We start from the raw sequence: 6000 nt of genomic DNA, 5'->3' as shown, positions 1-6000 counted from the left end.
AAAGGGTTAAAAATATATGAAAAGATAAGCTACCACCAGCCCTGTCCAAGGCACACCTGCACTTCTCCTAAAACATCATTTGAGAGTATCTAGGGCCTTTAGAAATGACAGGAAGACCCAAGTGCTCTATACTGGAAGGTTCATTGTGCACTTGCAACATTTTGCAGAAAAGTTGCAACATTAACAAGGACTAAGGGAAACAAAGTCTCCCAGTACTGACTGTCTGTAAGGGCATGTCAGTTTCCCCATAAGAAAGTGAGAATAAGTCCAGGGGATTGCAGCAGAAGGCTGTGCTCCTCTGGTAAAGTCAGACTATGGTGTTTAAACAAAGCAAAAATTTGGGGGGTACACAATTGGAGGGAAAATTACACATGCAATGGAAATCATTCCTAACATCATCCACTCCAGGGTCTGATCTGTGATGCCAAGGTTCTCGCAGAGTCGATTGATCAGGGTGGCATGATTGGCTGTGTAAAAAGCAGAGGAAAGGTCAAGGAGGATGAGGACAAAGGGAGCCTGGAGTCAAGATTACAGAGCAGATATTCACTGGTGTTCAGGAGAGCTGTTTCCATGCCTCTGGCTGCTCTGAAGCCAGACTGATGGTCGAGGAGGCAACCAACAGAATGGTGTGGAGAAAAAGTGGGGAGATGGCCAGATTTCCAGATGTTTTCCCAGGAAAGTAGTGATAGAGATTGGGCGGTAATTTCCTTGGCAGATAGGATCAATAAGGCTGTGCTTGGAAACTGGCTGTCTACATGGTGTCAGAATTCATGTTGTTTTGATGTGTGATCCCCTTGACAGTTCATGGCCAAGGTAGGCTATTGGGTAAGCTTGCTCAGGTCATGCCTGCCTCTCTTAGTTCGGGGGGGGGGGTGTTTAGAAGAATTGTGCAAATTCAAGTAGAGAGGACGGGGAGTAAAGAGAGGTACAGAGAAAAACAAGATTGTGGATCCCTTCCCCAACTGTGTGGAGCTCCCTCTGTCTCCTCCCCTTCTCACACCCATAGCATCAATGGCCCTTTGGTATGCAGCCTCCTGGTGTGAGGCGAATACTTTTCTGGAACGTGTGCCTGTTGATTCCTGTTTGCCAGGACAGTTCCTGCTGAAGGGCTGGTTTGCTGGAGAGAGGTGTTACCCAACCTTCCAAAGGATCAAAATAGAGACAACTCCCACTGGCTCCTGTCTGGCTGGGTGCAGCAAGACAGCCAGTCGAGGGAGAATACACATAGGGCTTCATTAGAGTTTGCTGGTCCGGAAACAAGGGTGCTGGTAAAATCACTGGCACCCTTGTTTCTGGATCGGCAAACTCTGAGTATGCCTGCTGTAGCTGCTATGCCCGACAGGTCTGACCCTGCCGGACAATGCGCCCATGGTAGACAGACTGCTCACTAAAGCACCGGCACCGTTAGCAATAGTGCCTGTGCTTCCGTGTCCCCACCCCCATTGAGTCTCATAGGACTGTATGGGACTGGGGACTTAAAGTTTGCTGGTGCCGGACTTCCTGGGCTGCCGGACTCGTAATGAGCCTGTGGTGTTAAACGGGAAATCATATCATGCCTCCTCTTGATTTATATTGGCCTAAGCCTAGTCGCTCTACGACGGAAACCGCGTTGCAAAGTTTCGATTTTAGATCGACTTTGCCTCCATTTTAGAATCATCCGCCATTTTGATTTCTGTCCGAATGATTCTCTGTTCTAAAATGGTGGACTGTGTTTCTAACTTGCAACCAAGCCTTCCCGACCTTTGAGTTCTCTTAATGGTTAGACTGTCCGAGGGCCGACTGTTTAGACTAGGCATTAAGACCTTGTACTGAGTATGACTTGTTGTCCTAGGATTGTCTGCGCTAACAAGCCTCATCCACGAATACACATTGATGACAATGTTATGTAAACGTCAAGCGTGGACACTGGCAGAACTACATTGTGAAGGGATATGTACTAAAGCTTACTGCTGAATCCAAGAACACACTTCGCCATTGTAACTTGAGGGAAATACAAACTCATGTAATCCGTGTGCATATTATTGTATGAGCTGTATGTGAACTTGGCACAAACTCTAGACCGCAGATTATTAACATGCAGAGGGGCTGGACAATATTGTTAGAAATGTATATAAACCCAAATGTTTAGATGTCCAGCTCTCTCCCTCCTCACTCTGGTGGGATGGTACTCATTGCGGGGTGTCGAGAGCCAGATAGCTATCCGTATCAGATCTGTGTTTCTTTGTAACTGCGCAGTATTAAAGATCTGTGAATCTTTATAGACCGTGTTTGGTGTATTTCCTTTTGTGGTACTCAGCCTTGATATTTCCTTGCTTTTACAGGTGGCGCCCAAATAGGGACCCTCAAGATTGATGCCATCTCGTTGAAGTGTTGATGCGGCTATTGGACTGGGATCGGCCAGTGAGAAAGGGGGCCTCTTCTTGGATGAGACGCGATACCTCAACAGTACCGCACGACCCGATCCCTGGATGGTGAGCCCGCGGTCCGAGGCGGCATCTTGATGCGGGTTCATATATCGAGGCGGGCAGTTTTGCCGAAATCACCAACCACGAGGGTCCTTAGTTGTCCTTTGTAATCCGATCGGACCTCCCTTAGTTCTTTGATCAGGTGAGTCGTGACCCGATTCTTAAATACTGTGATAATTTGATTTAGCGTATTGTCCTTGCGAGAACAATTATTGACCAGGTAACACCAGGAATCTGATATGCCTGGGAATTTGTCTGCCTGTTTCAGGGCGCTATTCTGCAGAGACAGACAATCTTTGGAATTTAGCCGTCCCGCGCCACAGGAGGGGTCGCCGGCGTGTACTATGTACTGTAGGCATTGCATTGGTAGTATAGTGTTTAATGATATTTGGCACAGACAAACTAGACATGCTTTGGAACTTCAGTGGCCAGTCAATGGTAGCTTTGAGATTCCTCGTATAGAATATTTAGAATCTATATTGTTGAAGAAAAAAGCTAGACCTGCACCATTTGATGTATTGCAAAATTGGAAAAAAGAAGCTATGCAGCAACTTAAAAGTAGAGAGAAACATGCGCGCCAACACATTTCCTACGCTGAGAAAGCGTTATTGTATGATCAAAACAAGCAGTCAGAGTCAGTTAGAAATATGGACAGGGCTTTTCAACTTGGCATTCAGAAGATAGATCCGTCTAAAGATTTTCATGTGTCTGATGAATTAATTGACAAGCTTCTAAATGAACGAAGGCCTGGTGCCACTGTGCCACCTCCGTATGTACCTATTCCTGTTGCTTTACCTCTTCCTACTGTAGTTCCTCCTCCCGCAGCAATTCCTGCTCCTCCTATTGTTCCTCCTATTGCTCCTCTTCCTCCGGTTATTGTTCCTCCTCCTCTCGTTGCTCCTCCATCTGTACTTTCGCCTTTGCCTACTGTTACTGGTCTGGTAGATTTGTCTTCTGCACCAGTGATAGCACCTCTGTTACCGATTGTACAGGATTTGTCTACTCTTCCTCTTCCAAGTGGTTCTGTTCCGCTTGTAATTGATAAGGGAGCGGAATCAAAGATTGTAACTCGCAATACAGTGTTTAAAGAGAGAAAGCGTGATTTAAATGCATGGGCTAGACAGTGCATGGAGAAGGGTGAAGAATCTGATGTTTTTGCTACACTCTCTAATTTAGAAAGTTTTCCTGAGAAAAATGTTTTTATCGAAGGACTGGGAATTAATTTATCCATAATGTGGAACAGACTGAATGATGTAGATCTCCCGCAAGGGTTAAGGGATCTGAATGTTTTAGCATATTCAAGAGATACTGCGGAGAAAGTATATGAGCACGTCAAGAGGGTTTTTGAGTATAGAAGGGAGTTAGAAAGGTTACGGAATGAAGAAATAGATGGTGATAGTTTGGATGCTATTTTTGTACAGAAACAGTTCCTTCCTCTTCGTAAATCAATGAGTGAAGAGACGCAAATTTTCACAAAAGATGCAATAAGATGGATTTCAGACATGTCGATATCTCCTGTAGAAGTATATGACACGTATAGTCAGTATACGCCAGAAATGCAGAGGAAAGTGATACAGGTTATGGTAGAATACCTGCAGGATGAATGTATAAAAAGAAAGATTTGTTGTCCCGCCGAATTATTGAATGTCTATAAGAGAGATTTTTTGTCTGACACTACTTCAGCTGCTTTAGCGCTCGATTTGGCTCTGTTGCTCAGTAAGCGTTCAGAGTTGCCTACTTCTCAGTTGCTTATGAGAGAGGTTCCTCCACCATTTGTCCCTAAAGTTGAGGTTCCGCTCATGCCGCAACGGGTGTAGCCGCCTATGACATGGATGCAAATTATGCATGACAGTTTTTTCACATCCCTTTCTCAAGACAGGAAGTGAACACCATTAGACAATCCATCCCAGATATTAGAAAGAATCTAACAGGGTTCTATAAAGAGATAGAATCTGTCTTGCAATCGTCAGTATTTACTTTGGGTAACATAGATTTGCTATTTCCTGTGCTCGTACCTGCCGATTTGTGGAAAAAGATTAGGACAGTAGATGATGTACCAGGTTGGGAGACACATGGGATAATTTGGCTAGACAAGATAGAGAAAGGAAAGCTGATGAGAGACCACCACAAGTAATACTGACTTTGCCTGATAGAATAGTGACAAAACTAAAAACCTTAATTCCTGATAGAAGGATTGTCTGGGACGAACTTACTGCTTGTGTCCAAGGGAAGTCTGAGGGTACTACTGAATTATTTAATCGGCTTGAACAAGTGTTTTCAGATTTCAGTGGACAAGATTTAAGCACAGAGCCTGGAAAAAGATTATTTGTAGACAAATTTGTGCGTGGATTGTTACCTGACATCCAGTCGCAAATTATGACTTATGAGAGCGCTTGGCAAGCTAAGTCTCAGTCTGAAGTATTGCATATGGCTCAGTATTATGAAAATCGAGTTAATAATGAGAAAGAAAGGATCGAAAAGAAAAAGGGAGACTTGAAAACTAAGGTGTTGTTGCAACAGATTGTTAGAGGTCCTAGAGGGGGTAGTACACAGTTTAGGGGACAGTATGTTCCACAAGATAATGTGCCATTGGGTCCTGTACATGCGAGCCAATGTGCTTATTGCAGACAAGAGGGTCATTGGCAAACACAATGCCGATCCTCCGGCAGAGGTCGAATAACACATTTGGTATCATGGGTAGATGATCCAGATGCCATCCTGGGGCAGTGGGTCCTGGTAGAAACTGTTTTCTCAGAACTCGCAGTCTTTTTCACAAGACAATCAGTCACCGAGTGTGGATAATAGAAACATTTTTGATCATCCTTCTACTGCATATCTTTCTGAAGACCTTCCCTTTGATGATATATTGTTTCGGTAGGATTGCCCGAAGCAGGGTTTGGGACCAATGCCTATTCCCCTTAATCAGAAAGGTCCCTACGTTGAAATGATAGTGGGAAATAAGAAACATCTATTCTTGATAGATACAGGAGCACAGAAGTGTTCCATCGACCATTCACGGGTTCCAAACATTCCACTGTCAGGGCAAACCAATGTTTCTGTAGGGTTTTCTGGTACACCAATGGTTAGTCCGGTTTCTTCACCGGTACCGATTACACTGGGTCAATTCACGGATCACTGTCCGTTTCTTTTGACATTGAACTGTGGATAGAATTTGTTGGGGTTGAATTTGTTGAAAGAATTAAATGCGGTAATTCATTGTTCTTTGGATGGAGTGCGTTTGATGATTTCACCACAGCAATTTTCTGCCTCACAGTACCTAACTAGACCTTTTCCGCCGGAATTCAGTGACGTTCTGGAGTGTTTATGGGCGATTGATGATAACAATGTTGGTGTTTTACAGATTGAGCCTGTTAAAATCATTTTGAAACCTGGAGTAAAGTTGCCATGTATTCCTCAGTATAAGATTTCGGTTGATGGTGAGCAAGCTTTGAAGCGTATAGTTTCCGATTTTGTACACCGTGGGGTAATTGAAGAAATTGCAGGTAGCTTGTGCAATAGTCCGATTTTGCCTGTG

This window comes from Ambystoma mexicanum, chromosome 10 (assembly GCF_040938575.1).
Source record: "Ambystoma mexicanum isolate Mex_15411 chromosome 10, UKY_AmexF1_1, whole genome shotgun sequence".
NCBI lineage: Eukaryota > Metazoa > Chordata > Amphibia > Caudata > Ambystomatidae > Ambystoma > Ambystoma mexicanum.
The sequence above is the reverse complement of the archived record's forward strand: the minus strand, read 5'-3'. Positions refer to the sequence as shown.